Here is a 25,710-nt window from a genome sequence, read left to right as displayed (position 1 = left end):
GGCAAGGGCAGCCCATGTTTGCATGCTTCAGAGAAGAAGCTGCCTCTCAGGACTGCAGAAACACCTTGCTCTTGCTCTTGCTCACAGCAGCCCCTCCATTCCACACAAGAGCAGCTGCAGGGGAATATGGGCAAAGAGCTAAATGTTCTGGCAGGTTTTTGTCAAGGGAAGAGCCAAAAGGCTGATACAGGACAGAATGGAGACGAGAGAGAGGCAAACACAGGGGAAGGCAGCTCACTAAACTCTAGGGCAATGTTCAGGGCAGTCCTGCTAGGGAGGATGAGAGGGGGCAGTGGGGGCTAGAGCAGCTCTGTTTTCCCAGAAGGGAAGGTTCTTCCCAAGCCTCTGCTCTGAGCCTTCCCGTGAGCCTTCCTGTCAGCACCCTTCTGCCCTGAAGGGAAGCCCAGCAAGGTTGAACATCCCTTTCCTGTTTGAACCAAGCAGGAGGGCCCCAGAGGCTCTGCTGGTGTGTTCACGGAGAGCAAGGTGCAACAGCGTGTGCATTCCAAAACTACATTTACCACCGGCGCCTTTGAAGGCAGGACCAGGCGATGTCAGGCAGGGCTCAGTGAACCCATGGGAAGGGCTCTTGCAAGCCAGCGCCCATAGCACAAGGCTTTTGCAGGAAGCACACTGGCAGAAGAAGGGCCTGCAGCAGTGACACTTACCGCTCTGGCATTCTCATCGACTTCATTCCCAGGCCACTCAGTAGGTGCTCCAGCTTCTGAAGATGGCTTCCTCTCACCTGGCACTGCCTTCTGTGCAGAGCACTCTGGGGTGCCCAGGAGTGGACTGCAAATACACACCACGGGGAGGTGGCATGAGTACAGGGGGAGTAGGGTCTCCATTTCAGCTGGACAAGCTGGGCACCTGCTTCTGTCCCAGAAGGCAGGTCTGTAGCAGAAGCACGTGGGTCCACTGACTGGGCTCACATCCACAGATATGGGCATCACCCCCTAACAAAACAGCCAGGGCTGCATGTCATACCCAAAGGAGAGCTCTGGACACAACCACAGCAAAAATTTCTCCCCATGCAGGAAGGCGAGCAGCAGGGTCATCTGCCAGGACAGGCTCCAAGGCACAGCATTATGCGCTGTGCTGCCAACTGCATTAGCCACTGCCCTGTGGCTCCAAGGAGTCTGTGTTCCGGAATGGGCAATGGTTTGCTGCTGGGCACCAAGTGAGAAAGAAGGAGAAAGGCATGAAGGCAGTCCAGAATAAAGCTCTTGCATGGTGGGAGCCAGCACAGAGCTTGACAAGAGTCCTACTCCCAACACACCGCAGAGCCCAGATGAAGGCAGAGCATTCGTGCAGGTCACTGGGACTCATCTTCTGGGAAGTCTTGCTCCTAAAGCACTTTCAGAGCAGCCTTCCCCAGCCCTGGCAATGCAGCCCTAACAAACGCGTGCCGAGAAGATACTCCCTTAATCAGCCAAGGGGAAAAAAGTAAGGCAAAGTACTCACGTTGGAAAAATCTTTGGAAGAGGTGCAGGGGACACAGTTGGAGCTTCTTTATTGGCTGTCAGGATTGAATCCCTGTGTATTTTCATCTGCAAAGGTGAGAAAGAGAGGTGAGATGCTGCCAAGGAAAGGCTCTTGCTGCTGGCAAGGGCAGCCCATGTTTGCATGCTTCAGAGAAGAAGCTGCTTCTCAGAATTGCAGAAACCCCCATTGCTCTTGCTCACAGCAGCCCCTCCATTCCACACAAGAGCAGCTGCAGGGGAATATGGGCGAATGGCCAAAAGCCCTGGCAGGCTTTTGTCAAGGGCGAGAGCCAAGAGAGCAGGTTTTGCCAAATGCAGAAGTTGAAAGAGGCAAGCACAGGGGAAGGTACCTCACTAAACTCTAGGGCAATGTTCAGGGCAGTCCTGCGAGGGAGGACAGGAGGGGACATTTGGGGCTACAGCAGGACTCTTTTCCCAGAAGGGAAGGTTCTTTCTCAGCCTCTGCTCTGACCCTTTCCCTGAGTCTTCCTGTCAGCACATTTTTGCCCTGAAAGGAAGCCCAGCAAGGCTGAACATCCCATTCCTGTTCGCACCAAACATCTAAGTAATCAGACAGTTGTACAGAAAATCTCCGTAGAGTACCCCTCTTGCTATCAGGAGGGGGGCACGGGGGCTCTGCAGGTGTGTTCATGGAGAGTGAAGGAGTCATGAGAGATGTACTGCAAAACTAGAGCACAAGCAGTGCGTTTGAAGGCAAGCCCCGGGGAAAGTCAAACAGGGCTCAGCAGAAGCAAGGGGAAGGGCTCTTGTCCAACCAGCACCCACACCACAATGCTTTGGCAGGAAGCAGGCTGGCAAAAGAAGGACCTCCATCCGGAGCACCTACCTCTCTTGACTTCTGATAGCCAATCAAGGGCCAGGCAGTTCCCGCTCTGGCTTCTGGCAGCTGCTTCCTCCAGCCCCGTAAATCCCCCTTTGCAGGGCAAAAATGGACTTCTGGCAGCATGCTGCAAATACACACCACGGGGAAGTGTGACACAGAGATTCCCCACCACCCAAACACCCAGGGCTGCACAGCGTGCCTGAAGGAAAGCTCTGGGTGCCCACAGCAAGACTTTTTCTCCAGGCACTAAGGAGAGCAGCATGGTCAGCTCCAAGGACAGGCTCCAGCACACAGCATTACCCACTGTCCTGAGCACTCCAATAGCCTCTGCTGTGTGGCCCCCAACGACAAGCTTTCTTGGAAGCTTCAGAAATGGAACTGGGAATAACTGCTCTGTCCCTTGCAGTCCTTCTCTCTTCACACACTCATGTCCCTCCTTCCCATCCTCTTCAAAGTGCCCAAACAACTCGCCCTCGCCTCTAAGGGCTGCCTGAGCTAAGGGCACACCCTCTCGAGCCTGCTGCTCGCCACCCCTGACTGCTGCCTGGAAATGACCCTCTTTCCTCGTTGCTGCTGGCAGTCAAAGGAAGGGCATTGCCCAAGGGGAAACACCACGGCTTTGGGGAGATATTCACCCAAGGCACTCCTCCCATCCAGCAGCATCCCTTGCAGACCCCTCTTGCACCTCACACCGCTTGAGCTTTTCCACTAAGCAGCTCACAAGGCTTGACAAGGGCATGCAGACTCTTCCTCAGCCTCCAAAATTGCCCTGAGACACCCAGCCCTGCTCTCCGCAAATGAGCAGCATCCGCATTACTTTCATCTACGGGCTAGGGGAAAAGGCCCTCCTCTTCCCGAAGGAGCAATTACATTGACTTGCCCAAAGGTCTGGAAGCTGGAAGCAGAGGCAGCAGGGGCAGGAAGCCAAGAGCAGGTTCTGCCAGGCACTTGCTCTTGTCTGCCCAGCCAGCAAGGGAGGCCTAGTATTTGTGGCAGAGCTTAAAAGGCATTCAGAGCTTGTTGGGACCTTGTGTCCAAGGGAAACATCACCCTCCAAGACACACAAGGCTACAGGGTCACCCTCCGCCATTCCCCCAAGTGTCTTACCTGTCTTGAGGCTCTTCCTCCACTATGCCTTGCCTCAGATTGGTACACCATAGTTTGGGTTCAGGCTGCCTCTCTCGTTGGAGGAGGCGCTGGCCAGGCACATTCTCTGCAATCAGAAGAGAAGAAAAAACTTCAGAGCAGCATCACAGTGGCCCTTGAAACCAGAGTGGCATGTAGATCCTTCAACAAACATCACAGGCCTACGCAGTCAAGCCAAAGGCAGTGCTTTAGCAATGTGTAGGAGAAACACAGAAGGCAAGGGCAGAACGGCCTGCTCTGAAGGTGGAAGGAAGCCTTGGCACAAGTGAGCAGATTGTCGACTCCCCATCAGGGCTGAGCTGCCTTGCCTCTAGTGCCTCATGCTAGGCGAGCCATGGTGCTACAGCCTTGACTCCAATGCCCTGCCAAGGACAACCGAAGGAGAAGGCACAAAGCCCAGCCAGGCATCAGCCACTCCATTACCTTCCTTGCTGCTGGCAACATCTAGTCCCTTCTCCTCTTCCCATGTGGGCTTCACAGCTCCCACAGATGGTCTTCGAGGGGCACTCTCAAGCACATACCTGTAAACCAGAAAGACACCACTCGCAAGGAAGGGCCCCGCGTGTCCTTTGCTGCTTCTGTGAATTCTGGGTGCACAGGCACATGGCCAAGCTGCTACAAACAGCAGTCTTTCCCAAAGGAAGAATATGCAGGAGAGGTCATCTCCTGGAGGACTCCCTCAGGAAGTGCAGGGACCCAGCACGCCTGCCTGCAGGGCCACAAGCTTCCTCCTCACACTGCCCCAGGCCTTCCCTCTACCCCTGGGGAGAGAGCTCCTTCTCAGCTTTCCAAAGCAAACCCTCCAGGTCAACACTGCAGCCTGTCTGACAGCTCCTGAGCAGGCTCCTGTGCAGGCAGATCAGACAAGGCCCCTTTCCTCCAGCTTTCCACCCTCTTAGGAAATTCTAATCTAGACCTCCACAGCCCTTGCAATCCCTCCCAAGCTCAGGGCAGTGCATCTGCAAAGAACAGCCTCCATTCCTGGGCCACTAACGGAACAAAGGACTTCCCAAGGTGGGACCCAACACAGAGCTCAGCAGAATCCCCACACAGAGCCCAAACAAAGCCAGAGCATGGCTGCAGGACATGGGGAACCAACTCCTCAGAAGACTTGCTCTGCAAGCACAACCTGAGCAGCCTTCACTAGCTCTGGCAACACACCATGACCAAACCTGCAGTGAGGAGCTGCTCCTTTGGTGAGCCAGGGTCTCAGGTGGAAAGGAGCAAACCAAAGTACTCACGTTGGAAAGACAATGAGAGAGCCAGAATGGATCAGGGAAGCCGCGGTTTGGGTGCTTGCAAGAACTGAATGCCTCATCTCTGGCATCTGCAAAGCACAGAGACATGGGTGAGATGCTACGAAGAAAAGGACCTTGCTGTGCACAAGGGCAGACCATGTTTCCACTAATCAGAGAAGAAGCTGCCTCTCAAACAGGGAAACACCCCTCGCTCTTGCTCACAGCCACCCCCACCTCCATTCTACAGACTAGCAGGTGCGGAATAATACAGGCAGATGGCCAGAAACACTGGCAGGCTTCTGTCAAGGGCAAGAGCTAAGAGGCTGATGCAGGAGAGCAGTTGTTGCCTAGTGGAGAAGTCACGGGAGGCAAGCAGAAGCCTTCTGCACCAGAAAGCCCAGGCTGAATGACACGGCTGCACTGGAAACCTGGGGAAAGGCCCTGGCTTGCAATGACGTTGTGACACACCCTGAGAGTCTTCCGCAACTTGAGGAGCAGCTGTTGGACGCACTGCCCCACAATCCCAAACATGACCAGAGGAGGCCTGGATCCAAATGGGATCCTAACACGAAGATCCCAAGTAAAGGCTGACTTTCTGGAAGACTTCTGGAGGAAGCCTAGCGGGAAAGAACTGCCAGGACCTGGCAGTGGGGGGAAAGCGGCTGCTTTGGACTTGGCCAGGCTTGCAAAGGAGTGAGAAGGAGCGCTGTGGAAAAGGCAGACTTACGTCCAGAAGAGCTTTGAGCAGCTGTGGGGAGGCATTCAGCCTGCGCAGAAAGCCTTTGTAAAACCGCATTGTCACCTCTTTGTCTTCGATGAGAAGCACACCAATGCCCTTGAAAAGAAGGGCCACGTTCTTCCCATTGGCCAGGCAGCAAGAGAGGAGGTACACGGTCTCCTCTACGCAGGCCGCCACTGTTTTCCAAGGCACGGAGATGGCCACGGCTACGTGAGGATACTTGAGGGTCTCAGCTTTCCTGCACCCTAGGCAACAAGCAAAGAGCAGCACAGTCACTGACGGAGCCCTTCAGCAGGCTCCCACACAGTGCTGGGCGCCTGAAGGTCTTTCGGCAGCACAGAGCTGCAGAGCTCTCTGCTTTAACCCCCACAAAAGCCCCCACAGGAGGCTCCTGTCAGCCCTCCCTGGCCCAAATTCAAAGCACTCTGCAGCCTCCTGGGCCAAGGCTACCGCAGGGCTTCCTTCCCTGCACAGACACCAAGAGCGAGCCCTGGCCACCTCCTGGGAGCGTGAGGCAGGAGGGCAGGCCAAGCAGAGCAGCAAGGGGGCCAGTTGCCAGCAGAAGGCAGTGCACAGAGGAATGGTGCCGGCACTCAGGCCATGCCAGCTTTGACGAGCCTTAGCTGTGCCGTGTCACGCTGGCTCCAAAGGAGGATGAAAACACATGGGCTGCACAACAGCCTTCCAGGCTGCCTCTTAATCCATTGGTGTTAGGAAGCAATAGGAAGGATTTGTTTTGAGCAGACGGCTGCTGTGGCATCAGCAGGGAGTGATCAACAGTGGCAACTACATGGCATTGGAAGCAGCAGCCATAAAAGCCCCACTCTGGAGGCATCTGTTCGAGCCAGTCCAAGAGAGAGACACACCGAGAGACTCTCGTTGGATTCTGCATTATAATGTTGTGATAATCAAAACACCCTGAAGCTCTGCTCAGCACCTGGGGCAGCAAGTCTCAATTTCTAACAGCCCCTGGGAAACGGCAGAGAGCCACAGCCCCACGATGTTGCCAGGGGAAGCCGAGGTTTCAGTCTGCCTTCTTACCAGCAACAGAGGCCTCCTCATGGCTGAGGCCGTGAAGATCCACAAGGTTGCTTGAGAGGCGAAATGTGGGTCTCCGAACAATCAGAGGACCATTCTTGCCAGCAACAACTTGTTTTGTAACAACACTGAAGGTGCCAAGGGGAGTAATTCTCACGTCCTGCAGCCAGAGAAGTGGGGAGAAGCCTCAGAAGCATGGGAGACAGACAAAGAGAGAGTTGTTCTCCAAGCATGGCCACGGTGCTAGGTGCCCTGCCCACGGCTGGCATGCAAAGGGGCAAGACAGAGCCTTGTGGAAAGCTTGGCTGAAGCCCTGGAGAACTCCCTGAGAAGGCCATTCACCATAGCTTCCTCCCCCTCCTCCTCAACCTCCAAAGGCAATGTTGCCTCCCCTCCAGCACATGAAGAAAAGGCTTTCCTGGAAGGGCTCCCTTTTTGGCCTTGCACTCTGCCAGGATCTCCAGAGAGGGCCCAGAAAGCCTCCCACCCTTCCAGCAACCGCAGCTGCGCTGCACTTTTGGCATCTCCCTTTTGGGAGAAGTCGGTCTGGGGCACAGCTGTCATTTGCAGCACGCTTCTGCAGGGGGGTTGCTTTTGCTTGGAGAGGAGGGGCAGGACAACTGCGGCCCATGGCCCAGAGGGCCCAGCATGGGTGTGGGAGGGGAGGGAGAGGATGGCACACCCACCTTGTTCAGCACCAGCTTCTCCAGGATGTAGTTGGAGACACCCTCCCAGATGGGCATGGCCACTGCAAAGCAAGGCAAAGACACGTCATGCCCCCTGCACCACAAGGCACCATCAGCAGAGGACCCTTGGGGCACCCCCCAGCCTGCCCAGACCCCCCACAGCCCCCGGGCATCTACAGCCCATCTTGGCGCTCAGCCTCTCAACAGCAATCCTGTGCAAGGAGGTCGCGAAGGCCTTACCCCGCGGGGGGATGATGGGCACCCGCTGCTCACGCTGCGTGGCGCGGCCAGCGTCCCGGAGCTCCATGTCCTGCTGGGCGCTCTGGCTTTGCTGCGCAGCAGGAGGGTCCTGGCAAAGGCCTCCTGGCCGCTCGGCTGCTCCTGCTGCGCCCTTCAGCACAGCCTCGCGCTGCCCCAGGCTCCCGTCGCCGGCTCCCGCTGGGGCTCGTCGGCTCCTGGCAGCACAGCAGTGCCCAGAGCAGCCCCAGCACGTGCGCTACGGCAGGCTGTCTGGGACGAGTGGGGAGGGTGCGTGGGCGGGCGGGAGAGGGCAGCGGTGGCTGTGACCCGGGAGGGATGTCCCCTGTGATGCCAGCCCGTGTCACAGAGGGGACTGGGCCCCCTGCAGCCCCCGGGGCCCCTGGCCAGGGCTGGCCCTGCAGTGGGGAGGGGCTGCATGGGGCACTTGTGGGGCTGCCCCAACCCCCGTGGTAGGAGGTCGTGGGGTAGGGATAACCCCACCAAGGAACCGGCTTGTCTGGGCTCTGCGGCTGCGCTCAGCCTGGCCATGGCCCCATGCGGGAAACCTGGCTGCGAGGGGAGGGGGGCAGTGGGGCACTGCACCAACCTTGCCCCATGGTGACACAGCACAGGTTGCTTCTGCTGCTGCCCCCAGTGCAAGGAAGTGCTGACAACGGACCGACGGCAGGAAAACCTCCAGCAAGGCCTTGGCAGTCAGCAAAGTCCTGGCTCAGTGACAAAGGAGAAGTTTCTTCTTGCCAGGCGTGGGCAGCTGGTGCATCCTGCACAGCCAGGGAATGTCCCCCAGAGCCCCCAGCTGATGCCACACGCGGGTCTGTGTCTCTCCGCATTGCCCAGGGAGAGCTCGCAGGCACTTGCGCACGCCCTGGATCACCTCTGGCACCTCCAGTGTCACCCAGTGTTTCCACAGCAGCAGCTGACTCCCACCTTCCACCACCTTGGACTGGAATGGGAGGGGGGACAAGGAGCTCGCACACTTCTGTGCACCTCTTTTGGGCACACAACAGCTTAGGCAGGATGAATCCCACAATCGTCCTGTGGGTTGGTGGGGTGCGTGGGATGGAGGTGTCTGTCCTGCCAGCTGGAGGGCTTCTCCCCAAAGAGATCAGCCTTCCCTCCACAGCAGACTGGCAGTGCTTCCCCGGGTTTCTCCAGCTGCCTGTGCTGCTCTCAGCCCTGCTCTGCCCTGGCAGCCGGGACCAAGCCATGGGGCAGCTCTCCAGGCTTGGGAGAAGCTGCTGCACCCTCAGTTGCTGCTGCCGTCTGTGGTGCCGGAAGCCCGGAGTGACACTGCCAGATGCCGCCTCCTGGTGTGCGTGGGAGATGCTGTCTGCGGTTTGGGAAAGCTGGTGGGCAGCAAGAGGGGCTGACGCCAGGGATAGTCCTGGGGGTGTGGAAGTTGTGCTACGGGCAAGCATCCCTTGGCACCGCTGCTGCCTGGGAGCTGCTGAGGTCTGGAGCTCTGAGATCTGCAGTTCCCGAGTCAAAAGCAAGGCAGCAGCTGTGGAGGAGTGCAAGCATGTTGTGGTCTCGTGGGAGAACGGCAGGGTCCTGGTAAGGAACAGGGCCTGAAATTATTTACAGCCAAGTCATGTTGTAGCACTTTTCTGAGAGCTTCCTCTTTTCGTGCCATTGCTGTGGAGGGAAGGGAAAGGATGGGCATGAATGGGCACAGCCTCCTCTAGACAAGGGCAACACCTCCTTCCCTGGGGAGTAATTTCAGGTGACGTGCATTTCTTCTTTCCAAAAGAGAGGTGTGGGCATAGGGCAGCAAGACCCCCTTGGAGGATCGGCCCAGTGCAGGGAGCAGGGGCAGGGCTTCTGTCCCATCAGCATGACCAGGACACAAAAGACATCTCCAACAGTCACCAACCCCTCCTGGGTTCTGGAGAGCCAGCAGAGCTCCCCCAAGCCCTCCCTGCAGACCCCCTTCCCTCTCAGCAATCTGGGTGCTGTGTGGCACAAAGGTCTTGTGGCTGTGGGCAAGGGTGGGAGCTGCTGGTGCCTGGCTCCGGCTCTGAGGAAGAGGCCCAGGGCTCACGGGAAGCTGCTGGTAGCAGTGCAGCCCCAGGCTGGCGCTCCCCCGGGGAGGTGTTCTGGTGGGAAGGGCCTGGCCAAGAGGGAGCGAGGCAAGAGGCAGTGTGGCTGAGCTGACTCCAGGATGGCTCCACATTGTCTCTTGTCCTGCCTCCATGGATGCACTCACTGGTGCTCTACAGGCTGGCTAAGGGCCTGGGGGGTGGACTGAAAGCCGACGGAGTTGCTGGGCTCCAAGGGTTGTGCTCAGTGGCACAAAGTCTGAGTGGAGGCCAGTCACTCGTGGTGTGCAAGGATGATAAGAGCCCTGTGGGGAAGCGATGGAGGCGGGTGGGGACAGGTGCGGAATGCTGGAAGATGTAGCGGTGCTGGACTTATGCCAGCACTGTTGGCCATGCCTGGCTGGGAACGGGGTTCCAGGGATGTTGGGGTGGCCACTCCCGACTGTATGCTGTGTGCCAGGCTCTCAGGCTACAGTGCAGGCACAACGGCTGCTTGCTACCGCATCCAGCTGAGTTTGGAGTATCTGCCAAAGGGAGACTCTGCCAGCTCTCTGGGCACTGCAGAGCCAGCACTGGCCCCAGTGCTCCAGGCGGGACCTCACCAGCACTGAGCAGAGGGGAAGGATCACCTGCCTCCACCTGCTGGCAGTGCTCTTCCTGATGCAGCCCAGGATACCATGGCTGCTCTTTGCCACCAGAGCACATTGCTGGTTCATGGTCACCTTGGTGCCCACCACAACCCCCAGGTCCTTCTCTGAAAAGCTCCTTTCCCGCACAGACAAGTATCAGCACCCCTCCTTGTGTTGTCCCAAAATGTGGGTTCTATTACCCGGTGTGCAAGCAACCAATAGACACACAGGGTCGAGATATTTATTTCTGCGCAGAGATAGGTGCTAGGTGGTAAATCCACAAAGCTACAATACCTTCTCCCCCTCTCAGTCTTGATTTATACACACTTTTCAGGGAGTATTTTATACAAATCTTTCTAATGGTTACAATTTAATTCCTCAGGTAATGGCTCTGCGCTTGCGCTTTCACATTCTTGTTAATTAGCATAGGAAACGAAGAAGAGGCAGTAACATCATTATCATGTCATTTCCATCTCATTATTCATTTAGGGGTGTGAAGTTTAATATGTTAATAAGCCTTAATGAACCTAAGGTCACTTCTGGGTTATTCTGCTGGTTTTGTCTTACCTACCCGTTGCAATCTTCAAAGCGCTGTGGTTTCATCAAGGTTATTTAGCCGGAGCTGGTTATCCTTTGCAGTACTGTTTTTCTCTCCCCCTTCTCCTTGAGTCTTGTTAACTATTTGCAATGTTTTTCTCACAGTACTTCTCTAACAATTCCCCCCTTTGAGACTTGTCAATATCACTTATCTAGCAAGTCTCATTTAAATAGCTTCAATTATTCTTACATGGATGTTAAGTTAATTCTAAGTATTTCCCATGGCATGGGTAATCCGGGAGATTTGAGGAACAGAGAAGCAAGCAGTAATCTGAGTCCCTTTTTCTGAAGGCCCATATAAGCTACCAAATCAGGTTAGTTGTACCAATGAGCATGCATAAGAAAATTAATAGTGTCCTCATTTTCCATCTTAACTCTATAGCAAACTAATTAAATTAAATCAAAAATCAAAATCAATATTCTTATAAATCAGCTCTATCTATAATTAACAATACTATCAGAATGCAAAATAACACCTAATAACACTAAGAGCACTCTATTTCCATATAAAAGAGTTCAATTTTCCAAGTGCAATTCATCACTTCTGTAACTTCTGTATTCTTATCTTGAGAGATATCTTGTGGGTGTGGCAGTCCACGAGTCATTCAAAGGTGCCTTCTTTATTTGGGAATAGTGGGTCCAGGAACTTATTCCCTCCACCTTTACTGCAGTGTGAGTTGTCAGAAGCACCAGGTAAGGTCCTTTCCACTTTTCTCTTAGTGGTTCTTCTTTCCACGTCCGAACATAGATCCCCAGGCTTGAAGTCATGCACAGGGGAATCCAATGGAAGGGGGGTACGTTGATTAAGGTACCTATGTAAAGATGTTAGTACCCGAGACAAAGACAATAAAAACTCTCTCAACATTTCTTCCCCTCTTACATGCATTTGATCTCTTCGTCCCCCTATTTCATTAATTGGGTAAGGTTTCCCGTAAAGTATTTCAAAAGGGCTTACTCCCTCTTTTATTCTTGGGGTTATTCTTATTCTCATCAAGGCCATTCTATATACATATATATATACATCTATATATATCTACCCATTTAGGATGGGTTTCCTGACACAGTTTTGAAATATGTCTTTTAAGTGTTTGGGTCATTCTTTCTACCTTACTGCTAGACTGGGGTCTCCATGGCGTGTGTAATTCCCATTTCATCTTTAAAAAAATGGATGTTCCTTGAACCACCTCTGAAATCAAATGAGGTCCATTATCTGAGGATATACCTTCAGGAATCCCAAATCAAGGAATTATCTCTTTTAGTAAAATTTTAATTACTTCTTTTGCACGATTGGTGGAGCATGGGAAGGCTTCCGGCCAACCAGAAAATGTATCTACCAAAAAAAGTAAATATTTAAACCAACCACATTTAGGCAATTCAGAGAAATCTATCTGCCAGTGTTCCCCTGGGATTAATCCTCTTCTTCTCCCATAGGTGGTTTCTTCTGAATTTTGGGGTTATTTGCACAACAGGTGGGGCATCTTTTTACAATAAGGTCAGCATTTGATAGCATCTTTGATCCCACAGCATATCTTTTTACGCTGCTTATCATAGCATCTGCTCCCATGTGAGTTTCTTCATGCAGTCCCTTGAGCACTTCCATCATTTTGGCTATGGTTAAAACTTGTCCATTTGGGGTGACCCATCCCCCTTCAGCATTTTTTGCACATTTTAGCCTTTCTGCCAATTGATTTTCTTTGTCTGAATATTCAGGAGGTCTCATTTGTATTTTTCTACTGGGTATTAAAGCCCCAATCACCTGTCCTGCTAGTGCTGCCTTTTTGGCTGCCGTATCTGCTCTCTTGTTTCCTTGTGCCACTTTGCTATTTCCCTTCTGGTGGGCTTTGCAATGCATTATAGCTAATTCTTTGGGTTCCATTATTCCTTGTAACAATCTTAATATCTCTTGTCCATGCTTCATATTACTTCCTTGAGAATTTAAGAGCCCTTGTTCTTTCCAAATTGCTCCATGAGCAAAAAAAGTCCCAAAAAATTTAACAGACTCACTGTCACCTCTAAACATATTTGCTCTGAATCCGCTCCAATCAAGATGTCATCCACATACTGTAAAAAAGAGTGACATTTTTGTTACCTTCCTGCCATTGGGCTAGTTCTTTGGCCAAGATCTCACCAAACAGGGTAGGACTGTTCTTGAATCCTTGAGGAAGAACCGTCCAGCATAACTGCTCCTTCCTCCTCGTAGTGGGACTTTCCCATTCAAAGGCGAAAATTGTCTGGCTTTGTTCTATAGGAATACAGAAAAAAGCATCTTTGAAATCTAGCACTGTAAAACAATTGTTAGTCTCAGGCACCGAGGCTAAAAGAGTATATGGGTTTGGCACGGTTGGATGGATATCTTTTGTTATTTGGTTTACTGCCCTTAGGTCCTGGACCAGTCGATGCACTGATGCACCCTAACTGGCTTCGCTCCTGGTTGTAGCTCTGTTTTGACCAGAGTCACGTTTTTTGCTTTACCTGGCTTTGTTGAGGCCCAAACCAAGGGAATCACCGCATCCAATACACTTGAAGGGATACTTGCACTGTTATCGTCTGGAGCTGATCCCATCAAAAGGCAGATTTGTGCTCTCCATGCCGATTCTGGAGGGCTGTGGAGCTGCACGGAACTCTCAGAAAAGGTCACCTGTGCATTCAGTTTGCATAGTAAATCCCGTCCTAATAAAGGGAGGGGACACTCTGGCATATAGAGAAACTCATGAGCCAATTTAGTACCTCCAGTCGTACACTCCATTGGTTGCAAAAATGGCCTCAAAGCTTTCCTTCCCATAGCCCCAACGATAGTGGTAGCAGTCTTACCTAAGGGTCCTTTACAACTAGTTATCACTGAATGAGTGGCTCCACTATCTAATAAAAAATCTATAGTTTCATTCCCCAGCTTTACTGGAACCAGGGGATCAGCTGAGGAAATTCTAATTTTCTCCCCCGGTCCCCTTCATTCCATATTTGACTCCTCTAACATAATTAGGTCGGTGTTTGCTGGGCTCTGTAGCTTTGTTATCCTTCTTCGATTTGGACCTTCATCTTTCCAGTGCCCTGCCTGTCTACAAACTGCACATTGATTTGGACCCAAAGCGGGTCTAGGGAGGCCTCCTCCTGGCCTCCCTCCCCTTCCACTTCTTCCTCCTCTGTTACCTCTTCTGCTTCCCCTGCCCCTGCCTTGGAATTCATTCCTCTGGACAGCTGCCAGGATAGCAGCCTGTAGTTTCATTCGATTTTGTGTTTCTCTTTTTCTCTTTTCATCTCAATTATTATATACCTTATACGCTATTTCTATCAGCTGTGAAATAGACGTTCCCCCAGCTCCATCTGCCTTCTGTAGCTTCTTTCTAATATCCTGAGCTGACTGGCCAATGAATAGCGTATTAAACAGTCTCTGCTTCGTTTCCTCATTTGGATCCAGGTCTGTCCATTTTCTGACTGTTTTGCATAATCTTTCGTAAAAGGCTGAGGGATTTTCTTCAGGCCCTTGCTTTACTTCATACAACTTTGACACATTCTTTGGTTTCGGAACCCCGTACCGAACCCCGTATAAAATTAGCTGTTGATACTGCCTCAATAGCTCCCTACCCCCGCTCCTATTTGGATCCCACTCTGGATCCTTTCTGGTGGGTAAATAGCCCTCAGGATCCCCCTTTCCGTCCCTTCTCTCACCCTCTTCTTTTGCCTTATCAATTACCAGCCTCTTTTCTTCTCCTGTCAGGAAAGTATTCAGCAGCACCTGCACATCTCCCCAGTTAGGATTATGAGTTATCATAATAGTCTCCAAAAGTTGATGCAGCTTCTCAGGATTTTCCCTATATGATCCAATAGGCTGCTTCCAGTTTAGTAAATCCGAGGTTGTAAAAGGAACATGTACAAATACTGGCAGCCCTTCTGGTCCCACTGCTTGTCTCAAAGGAGCCTATATAACAGGTTGTTTCCGTGTCCTAGTTCGGCCAGAAACAGGGCTGGACTCTTTGCTTTCTAGCGGGGGGGGGGGGGGGGGGGCGATGCTTCGACTGAGGTGGAATCGTTTCCACAAGAAGGGGGGCACTGTCAGTAGTTGTACATCCTCCTGCTCCTCTCCATTCAGAATTTGTCTGTTAGCACAATACCCACTCTCTTCCTTCTTTTCTACTGCAACCATTACAGATTCCTCTTCACTTATAAGTTCACATTCCCTTGGAATTTCTGGTTCCCTATATAGTGACACAAAAGCCTCCACATAGGGTATCTCATCCCACTTCCCCTTCCGGCAACAAAACAGCAGTAACTGTAACTGTAATATAGTATTATGGTTCAAGGTCCCATTTTTTGGCCATTGCTCATCACATTCCAGCTTATACATTGGCCACCATTGATTACAACATCTTTTCATTCTTTTTTTTTGTCAGCCGATCTCCTCCAAAAATATTCCAGTGTTTCAAAATACAACCCAAAGGGCTACAGGGAGGAATAATGGATTGGCTTGATCCTATGTTATCCTATCCTATCCTATCCAACCTTATTACCTAGAAATACATTTTTTCCCGTACCTTTGTGCACACTCGGCTCTGACCCCTCTGGTCAATTTAAGGCAACCCTTGCCAAGCATCTACGTGCAACTTTATTCCTTTATGCACACTCAGCTCTGACCCCCTCTGGTCAATTTAAGGCAACCTTTGCCGAGCGTCTACGTGCGACATAATCCAACATAACCTTCTGTGGAAGTAAGTAAATTTTATACTCACCAATCCAAAGATTCACTCCCCTTTCGCCCTGGCACAAATATATCTGGTTGGCGTTGCACCTTTGAGTTTATTGTCATCCCGACTTTGGAGGGTGGTCGGAGGACTCTCCGATCAACAGGTCGGTGCACGCTGGAGCTCAATCGGATCCAGTCCGCTGTCAGGAACGGCAAGATGATCCGAGCAAGGCCTTCTGGCAAGTCCCATCTGAATCGCCAAACCGTTGTCCCAAAATCTGGGTTCTGTTACCCGGTGTGCAAGCAACCAATAGACACACAGGGTCGAGATATTTGTTTATTTCATTTCTGCGCAGAGATGGGTGCTAGGTGGTAAATCCACAAAGGTAGCACACCTTCTCCCCCTCTCATTCTTGATTTATACACACTTTTCAGGGAGTATTTCATACAAATCTTTCTATTGGTTACAGTTTCATTACCTCAGGTAATTGCTCTGCGATTGTCATTTCCATCTCATTATTCATTTAGGGGTGTGAAGTTTAATATGTTAATAAGCCTTAATGAACCTAAGGTCACTTCTGGGTTATTCTGCTGGTTTTGTCTTACCTACCCGTCGCAATCTTCAAAGCGCTGTGGTTTCATCAAGGTTATTTAGCCGGAGCTGGTTATCCTTTGCAGTACTATTTTTCTCTCTCCCTTGTCCTTGAGTCTTGTTAACTATTTGGAAGGGTTTTCCCACAGTATTTCTCTAACAACGGAGCACTGGAACAGGTTGCCCAGAGAAATTGTGGAGTCTCCTTCTCTGGAGATATTCAAGGCCTGCCTGTAAGCAACCCACTCTAACATGCTCTAGGTGACCCTGCTGCATGGGGAGGTTGGACTAGATGATCTCCAGAGGTCCCTTCCAACCTTACTGATTCTATGATTCTATGAGTGAGGTGAGACTCTTGTGGGCATGGCTTTGTGTCACCTGGGCATGTGCGAGGCAGCCCTTTCGCTGGTGATGTTGTCTGTATCAATGCTGGGAGGTTATGAGCACATGCTCCAAGGATGTGAGTTGTCTTTGGTGTGCCAGGAAGTGTGCAGCAGTTTTTCATAAGACTCTCCCATGAGGCTTCATGTGTGTGTCCTTCTGATTTGCAGGTTTGCAGATGAGCAGTGCCTGAACAAAGCCAAACAAGAGGCTGCCAGCCAATCCGTTGAGCCCGCCCAGAAAGAGAAGGCAAGAGAAGGCAGCTCTGGGGAGCAGAGGGGCCGAAGTGGTAAGGTAACAGCTGTCATGCTTTTGAGAATGTGGCCCTGGGAAAGCAGTGGGACAAGGCAATCCCCTTGTGCAATGTGTCCATTTAGGAAAGGGATAGGGAGTGGGGAGCAAAATGGGGAATCGGAAAGGTCCAAGGGCCTCCTTGGAAGTGTGCTCTCAGGTTATAGTCACCCAGGAATGGACAGGGTTGCCTGTCCTTCCTGTGGGATCCATCCCAGAGAGGCGGTTGAGAAGACCTTCCTTGTCCTGTACTTCCAGAAGGTCTTGCTGGTGAGTGGGTCCTCTGCTGAGGCTCTCTTGTCCACTCCAAACAAGTGAGGGGGAGGTAACAGGAGAGAAGAGAACGAAGGTGTGTGCTGGAGTGTATGGAGTGAGATGAGACTCTTGGGAAGTGGCTTTGGGTGCACCCTGTGTTCTTGCATGTGTGTGAGGGAGCTGTTTCCTTTTGCCCTGTTGCCTGTAGTAGTGCTGAGAGGTTGTGATCAGGTGGCCAAGGACTCAAGGTCTCCTGGCTGGATTGGCAGCATGTGTCAGTTTTTGGAGAGACTCATGTGGGAGGTTTCATTTCTGTGTCTTGGTTTACAGAATCGCAGATGAGCAGTGCGTGGGCAAGGCTGAGGCACAGTGAGCTACCAAATCGGTAGAGCTGACACAGAGAAAGAAGGGAGAAGAAAGCACAGTGCTGGACACAGTGAGGAGTGTTTGAGGGCCAAGGAGCACATGGAAAAGGGGACTCCAAGGTTGGAGGAGTCTTTGCTCAGTCTGCAGTAGCCAATGCATCAGCAGGACAGCACGTGTTCCTTGTGGCAACCGTCCCACCAATGCAGGTGTGCAGATCTTCCTTGTTTTGTACTTCCAGAGGGTGTTGCTGGCAAGCGCCTCCTTTCCTGAGGACATGTTCTGGCAAAACTGATCTGTGAGATGGAGTCGATGGGAGAGGAGAGGAGAAAGGCCCAGGCTGGAGTGCCTGGAATGAAGGGAGACTCCTGGAGAACTGGCTTTGGGTAACTGTGTGCTCCAGGATGATTGTGAGGCAGCCATTTCCTTTGGCAGAGTTGCGTGTCCTTCTTGAGGGATCCATCCTCGGGAGGCAATTGTGAAGAGCTTCCTGAGAGATTATGCTCATGTGCCCCCTGGGCGTAAGTCTTCTGACTCGGTGGGAAGTGTGTAGCAGCTTGTGGTGAGTGTGCCACCTGACGTCTCCTTCTGGTTGCCAGGCTTTTAAATGAGCAAGACCTGGGCAAAGCCGCAAAGGAGGGTGTCCCCAAATCAGAAGAGCTTGCGCAGCAAAAGAAGGGAGAAGGCAGGTCTGAGGGGCTGAGGGATGTAAGAGAGGATGTATAAGGTGACTCTGCCTTTGAGACTTTTGAAGTAGGGAGAAAGTATGACAAGAAGTGCCACGGGAGGAAGGTGGTGTGGGAGAAGGGGAGGGTTGGACAAGCTCCGTGAGCGATGTATTTGCATTGAGCATGGTTTTGTAAGTCTAGGCTTTAATCTGAAGGATTAGGATTGACTCCCAAGCACACTAGTGTAAAAAATGAAGAAAGGAAGAAGTCTCTTGGCTCCATTGGCAGAGGCATGGAGCCATTGATGTGGACTTGTTTGGAAAAAGCAGGCCTTGGAGTTGAATGTTGTGCAATTGACTGTCCAATCAGGTGATGCCTCCTGGTCTGCTGAGCGGTGTTTCCTCTGATCTCCAGTCCATCTGAAATGCCTCCTCCCTGTTTGCCTTGCAGCATGGTTGCTCCTTGAGGCAGAAGAGCATAAGAAAAAATGGTGGCTTCTGCCCAGAGAAGCTCAAAACAAAGAGAAGAAAGATTTAAGAGCTGTCGGCAAAAACTACAGCTTCCTCTCCCTGCCCCGAGCAGAGAAGCAGAAGAAAGTGACCCAGGGACTGGAGATGCCACAACAAGAGTTAAGTTTATGCCATCTCCTGCCAAGGCCCAGGGGAGTGTAGAAGCATGGAGCACTGTGCTGCAGGGTCACGGATTCTGAGCCCTGGGGTGGATGCAGCACCCACTGCTTTCCCCTGTTTTGGGGGTGCCCTGGGTCAGCCCCCAATGCCCTGTGTCTCCGGGCAGCCCGAGGGAGTGCCTGATGCTGGTGCTGCATTGGAGGGGGTGGAGATCTGCAGTGGCAGCATCTGTGCAGGGTCTGGGAGCAGGCAGGGACAGGAAGGGACGCAGCCAGCGTGCGAGAGGGAATCTGTCCTTTGCATTGCAGCATCCTGCCAAGATGAGGAAGCTGGCATCTGCAAAGGCTGGAGGCATCTGAAGCCTGCCTGGCAGAATGGAGGAGGTTGGAGGCCAATGGAGAGTGGAGAATGGGCCAGAGTCTTTGCTCTGGTAGAGGTCTCCAAATTTGAGTGGTATTTCCTCTCTGGTGAGCCGCAGGGCCAGAGCGGGGCTGGGCTGCTTCCAGCAGCTGGGCAGGGTTGGGCAGCGGCAGCCCCACAGCATGGCCCAGCCCCTAGGCCCAAGATACCTTGGGGGTTGCACAGAGTCCCATCCACACTGGACCTGCCCTGCTCTTGGGGACCCTGTTGCACCCTGGGGTGCTGGTATTTCCTGCTGTGACATTGCCCTGGGCGTGACTTGCAGCACACAGCCAGAGGCATGGATGGAGCCCCCAGATTGTTAGAGCTTGGCGGGCGCCTGTCCCTGTGCAAGCTGGGGCTGGGTAGAGCCCTGCTCCACGATCCACCACAGGACACACAAAGCCTACATCTCTCATGCTGTGGCTGTTTTGTAAGTGACACCCACCGCACAGCCCCAAAAGCCCTCACAAGTGAAGAAACACACAGCTTGCACCTCTTTGGCAGCTGCAGCCTGCTGTTTTGGAAAGAGCAAGCAAATATGAACTTCCAGAGATGTTTAACACGTCAGAGAAGGCTCTAGGACTGCGTTTGCTCATGAGATAGTGGGTGACCTAAACAGAGCAGCCTGCAGTGATTCACCCCCACCAACGGCAGCACCAGAAAAAAGGGTCCCCTAGCTCAGCGTGTTGTCCAAAATCTGGGTTCTGTTACCTGGTGTGCAAGCAACCAATAGACACACAGGGTCGAAATATTTATTTATTTCATTTCTGTGCAGAGATGAGTGCTAGGTAGTAAATCCACAAAGCTAGCATACCTTCTCCCCCTCTCAATCTTGATTTATACACACTTTTCAGGGAGTATTTTATACAAATCTTTCTATTGGTTATAGTTTCATTACATCAGGTAATTGCTCTGCGCTTGCGCTTTTACATTCTTGTTAATTAGCATAGGAAGCAAAGAAGAGGCAGTAACATCATTATCATGTCATTTCCATCTCATTATTCATTTAGGGGTGTGAAGTTCAATATGTTAATAAGCCTTAAGGAACCTAAGGTCACTTCTGGGTTATTCTGCTGTTTTTGTCTTACCTACCCGTCGCAATCTTTAAAGCGCTGTGGTTTCATCAAGGTTATTTAGCCGGAGCTGGTTATCCTTTGCAGTACTGTTTTTCTCTCCCGCTTCTCCTTGAGTCTTGTTAACTCTTTGCAAGGTTTTTTCTCACAGTATTTCTCTAACAAGCAGACAGGAACAAGGTTTTGTTTTGCTCATGGATATGTGGTGTGAAATGACAGCTGCTTTGCAGCCACCTGAAAGCAAACAAACCTTTGCGCTGTGTAGGGCAGTCCAAACTTCCAGAGCAAGTTGTGGGCTGCAGTGAACTGTGAGCAAGTGGGAAGGAAGTGTTTTCCTTCAAGTAGCGTGCAGCTACGGAAGGTCTAAGTAGCTCCTGTTGCTTCCAAGCGTTACAGGAGGCTCTAGTTCTGAAAATGAACTGCATTTGGGACTTGGGCTAAGGCCAGTGGGGCTGTGACAGGGCAGAGCCCCAGGCCACTGGGAGCCCAAGGCCCCTGGAGCCAAAGGGAGCTGGGGACAAAACCCTCTGGGGCTGTAGTAGTAAATACATACCCTGCGTGACAAAGGAGTCGATGTGCTTTGGCATATAGTCGGGTGTTCCCAGGGAGCGGAGGGAGGGTGCAGAAGACTTTAGGGATCCCTGGGCATTTGGTGCTGTCCCAGGGTGTCCCAGAAGACATGGCAGGAGAGGGACCCCAGGGGACATGGGGCTCCCAGAGGTGTCCCGGGGGGGGATATAAGGTTCCCATGGTGTCCTGGAGGAGATGGGAGAGAAGGGAGGTGTAGGAGTTTCCCGCGGTGCCCTGAGAGACACAGGGAGTCCCAGAGGACTCCTGTGAGGGAGTCCCAGGTCTGGGGAAAGGGATCAGAGGTGTTCCAAGAGATGCGGGGGAGGGGTTGCGGGAGTGGGAGGTGGAGACATGAGGATTACGGAGGATTATGGAGGCATGAGGGTTCCAAGTTGGTGACAGGGAATTCGAGGACCTGGAGAGTGTGCTAAGGGCTGTAAGGGGGTGCAGGGGACATGTGGGCAGCAGAGGTGCCCCAGAGAATATTGTGGGAGTCCCAGGGCTGTCCCAGAGCACATGGGAGTGGGTCCTGGAGAGGATGGCAGCGTCCAAGGCCTTTATTGCCATGGCTGTAGGGGCACTCAAGGCTTTCCCTGCCCAGAAGGAGGCCTGGGGTGTCTCAGGTGGGATCCTCAGCCCTGTGGCTTCTCCAGGGAGCCCAGGGAAGCCTCAAGCCGGTCTTGACCATGCTGAATGCCTCTATGCATCTCCTGGCACAGCCCCTGAACCATCTGGGCCAACTCAGCCACCGCTGCCTCCTGCAGTGGGGAGCCTGGGGACAAGGGGACACAGGGTACACCATGAGAGCAGGGAGGAGATGGACAAGGGAAAGGCAGAGACAAGGTTCAGGGCCTGGCACCAGGGAGACAGGGGCCATAAGGCCCTGACTGGGGCCAAGGAGGGCATATGAGGGAACAGAGCTCAGGGCCTGGAGCTGGAGACATACAGGGGATACAGGGCAACAGAAGTCAGGGGTTCGGGCTTGTCTTCAGGGCTGGGGAGATATGGGCACACAGGGAGATGCAAGAGGTAGAGCAGAGGCCTGGCACAGGGGACAGGAGGGACACAGTACACAAAGGGAGGGGTCAGGGCCTGGCGCAAGGGAAAAAGTGGAGCCTGGGGATTTCCAGGGCCACCCACGGTCCCAGTCCCCTGATCCGAGGTTGACCGCAGCCCTCCTCTAGGATGTGAGGCTGCCCTCCAGAGCCCTTGCAACATCTCATGATACCAAGGGCCCCCTTTGATCCCACCAGACCACAAAGCATTCCTTATGACCCTCCCCACAACCCCAAGGTGCCCCTTGGACAGCATTAGACCCCTGTGTGCCCAAATGAACCCTGGGTGCCTCCCATCAGCCTCCCCATCACCTTCCAGCCCTCCAAGATCCCAGGATGCCCCCAGGACCCCATAGGCCCCCCATGACTCCATGTTCCCTCTAGCCCCCTGAGACACCAGGCCATCCCCCATGACCCTGAGTCAGGGAGAGTCCACCTGTGTTGGGCTTCCCAGGGGGGTTCCCCTCCTTCCTCCTGGGTGAAGGCAGGCTCAGGGCCTCCCAGGTAGACCAGGGTCAGCTCAAGGCAGGCCTGCTGACAAGGACATAAGCCAATGGGACAAGGGCATGCTAAAATTCGCATCACACATCTCACCGCACACCTACCTCTGACAGTGCCAAGGTCACCTGGGGTGTGAGGACGTACACATAGAGCTTTGCATGTTGAAGGACCATGTTGAGGATGTAGGCTGGCAGAGGGGCCACCTGCCTTGGCCCAAACATGTCCACACTGGCTGGGGTGCACTGCAGGGGTGGCATCAGAGGCAGGGGAAAGCGAAGGATGGGTGGGGGCTGGGCAGGCAGCAGGCAGTGTGCAAGGGGAGGGGAGCATACAAGGAGCCTGCGGGCATAGGGCAGAAGGAGAGCAGCATGCCGGTAGTGTGGAGGAAAGAGTCCAAGGAGCGTGTGGGCAGTGTTTGGGTTCTGGTAAGTCTGTCGCAGGCAGGCAGGGAGTGTGCGGGAGCATAGAGCTGCATGGGGATAGTCCCAGGGCCATGTAGGCAGCGATAAAGCATGCAGGGATTGTTGAGGCACTAAGCGTGTGGGCAGCGTGCAAAGAGCACATGGGCCCCTCTAAGTGTGCAGGGAGCATGGGAGGACCATGTAGGTGACAGTAAATCTCCAACAGGCATGCAAGGACTCACATGCACGGTGTGGCACAGCAGCAGCTCACTGAAGCAGCTGTAGCACTCATCCTGGTCAGGCAGAGGGGTCTCTGAGGTCCCTGGAGGACCAACAGAGAGCACAGCTCTGTGCCAGCATTTCTCCTGCCCTTCTCCAGCCCTGCACTCACCTGCGTGTGTGGCAATGGTGTGATGTACAACGCACAGCAAGGCCGAGAGCGGCCCTGAGGTGAGGCCCAGCTCTTGGCTCAACTCTCGGGCCAGCTCCAGAGCCCCCTCATAAGCATCCAGGGGGACAAGGACAGGGGGCCCTGGCAGAACCTCTGCCAGCACCCTGTAGGAAGAAGGACACCCTGGGAGGACATGACAGGGACACTGGGGCACAGGGACAGCCTGGGAGACATGATGGGGACACCCTGGGGAGACCCAAGAGAGAAACTAAGAGGAAGGATACCCTTGGGGGACACAACGAGGACGCTAGGTGGAGGGAAAGTAGGGCTCTGTGGGGACACCTTGGGAGAAGATGACGAGGACACTATGGGGATGGGACATGAGGAGGATATGGACACCCAGAGGGCTGCTGGGGCAAGAATGGGGTCACTGTTGGGAAATACGGGGGTGTCCTGGGAGGGGAATTAGGCACCCAGCAGTGCTCCTAGGGTGTCCTGGGAGGGACAGGGATGCTGGGGGTGACGGAGGGAATGGGAGTACAACGTGAAGGAGAGGGACCCGAGGGAAGTGCTGGGGGTGGGGGGAGCATGACCATCGAAGAAGATCTCCAAGGCATCCCAGGGACATGCCAAGGGGTTGTGTGGTGGTGTTGAAAGGGTCCTGAGGGGGTGCCAGGGATGTCCTACAGATTTATGGGAGTCCTAGAGGTCCCGGGAACTGTTCCTGAGAAGTTCCAGGGTGTCCCAGGTTCCCAAAGGTTGCCACGCCCCTAGTGCTCCATGTGTCCACAAGGGTTCTCTCAAGAGGTCTCAGAGTCCCCAGGGTGTCTCAGGCATTTCAGCCCCCCCCCCCCCCGAGTGCCTCTGTGTGGTCTCACTCTCACCCACCAGTCCTGGGAGGTTGGGGCTGCCTGGAGCCTCCAAATCCAGGTGCATCCTGAGGGGCCAGGATGAAGCAGAAGGATAGGTGAGGGGACAGAGGGGACCACTGGGATTGGGGGAATCTAGGAGAGGTCAGGGACCAGTTGTGGATGGGAAGCACCTGGTGAGACAGCTGGGGACAGGAGGATTTGGGCAGTGCTGGGAGGGGCAGTAGGGGAGAGGAAAGATGCAGGGGCCAAGGAGCAATACTTGAAGGTAGAGTAAAGGGGAGATCTGGGGGGCATTTGGGGACAAGAGGGGAAAGGGGAGCCTGTCGTGACCCAGGCAGGACATTTCAGAAAGAGCTTGGGGCCATACTCACCACACACAAGTCTCAGCAACCAGCAGCGCCACTGCCTGTGCCCAAGCCTGGGAAGAGGGATGTGCCCAACCCCACACCCTGCTGGGGCTGCACCAGTGGAGCAGGAACATGAATGGGATGTTGCCACCCGCAGGGTCACATCCATCACTGTCACAACCCCCAGGGTAGCCCTGTCCCTAACCTCCCCAGCAGTGCCATCACTGTCCCCATCCTCGGCAACAGGGACTGGGTGCTCGCAACCCCACAGCAGGGCCACTGGCACTCCCAGCTCTGGCACAAGGGCATCATCACCACAGCCTCAGCAGGGCCACGTCTCTGCCCAACCCTGAGGAGAAGGACAAGGTGTTCCGAAGCCCTGCTGGGACCTTGCATGGCCTGTCCCTCCTGGGGCTGGGGATGCTAATGACATCCCTGCTGCTCATAACCTCATCAGCACTGGTGACAGAGGCAGGAATTACACTGTCAGTGGCAAAGGTGTCATTGCTAGTGATGACTTTGCCCTGGTTTGTGCTGGCATTTAGAGTGACATTCTTGTGCATGGTGGCATTTATTTACACCCGTGACATGACTGCTGCCTGTTTTAAGGGTGCTGACGTCAGTGCATGTGACATGGTCAAAGCGTTGTTGCTGGTTACGCCACCCTTGTCCATAAGATCACCGAAACCCACGCTGTCACTAACACAAGGTCAACAACAGTGGTGACATCGCTGTTGCGCAGGCTCCCTGGGCCCCGCTGTGGACAAGGAGCCCGGCTAGCCCCCCAGCACTTGTTGCTTTCAGGGTCGGATCCTGTTTCTTCAGTCTCCGGCTGTCTGGAGCTGCAGGGAGAGGAGAAGGAAGCACAGAGGTGCATCCAAGGCCTTCTCACAGGCAAAGGAAAGGTAACTGCAGGCGTTGCAGCCTGCCTGGGGCTCTCGTTGTCTGCTCTGGGCTGCAGGGCTCTCTGAGGGCTGCTGGCTGTGCAGAGCTGCGCCCTGCCCATGCCCCACAGGCAGCTGCATCCCCGTGATGCCTCGGTCGTGCTGGCCGTGCTTCGTCCCTGTTCTCACGTGTTGGTCTCTCTCCTCCCTGCCTGGCAGGGTGAGGTGAAAAAACTGAGGTTTCTGCCTTCCATCTGCATGCTCTGCTGAGTTACGCGCACCAAGACTGTGCCTCGGTCCCTGGCTCTTTTCTGCAGCACCCGGGAGCTGGCAGAGGAGATCAAGGTAAGGGGCAGGCAGCAGGGCTGGGGAAGGTGGTAGGGCCAGGCAGGCAGTGGCAGCGTTCTGAGGAGAGCCCTTGGCTGCTGGGTGCCAGGAGGGATGGGATAGGCCCTAGTAGCCCTAGACCTCTGTGTCACAGGGCTGTGGGGTCCGTGGGGAGTGCTTGGGGCTGAGCGCTAGATAGGGGTCTCAGCAGAGCCAAGCTGATTGTGGAGGGGAAGGAAAGCAGAGGCTCCTGTAGGCCTGCTTCTGCAGTGACTTCTTCCTTCACGAGAGCACATGCAGAGCCTGGATGCATCCCTCTACTTGGAGGT

Source organism: Rhea pennata, unplaced genomic scaffold (genome assembly GCF_028389875.1).
Source record: "Rhea pennata isolate bPtePen1 unplaced genomic scaffold, bPtePen1.pri scaffold_31, whole genome shotgun sequence".
NCBI lineage: Eukaryota > Metazoa > Chordata > Aves > Rheiformes > Rheidae > Rhea > Rhea pennata.
This window is presented reverse-complemented; position numbering follows the sequence as displayed.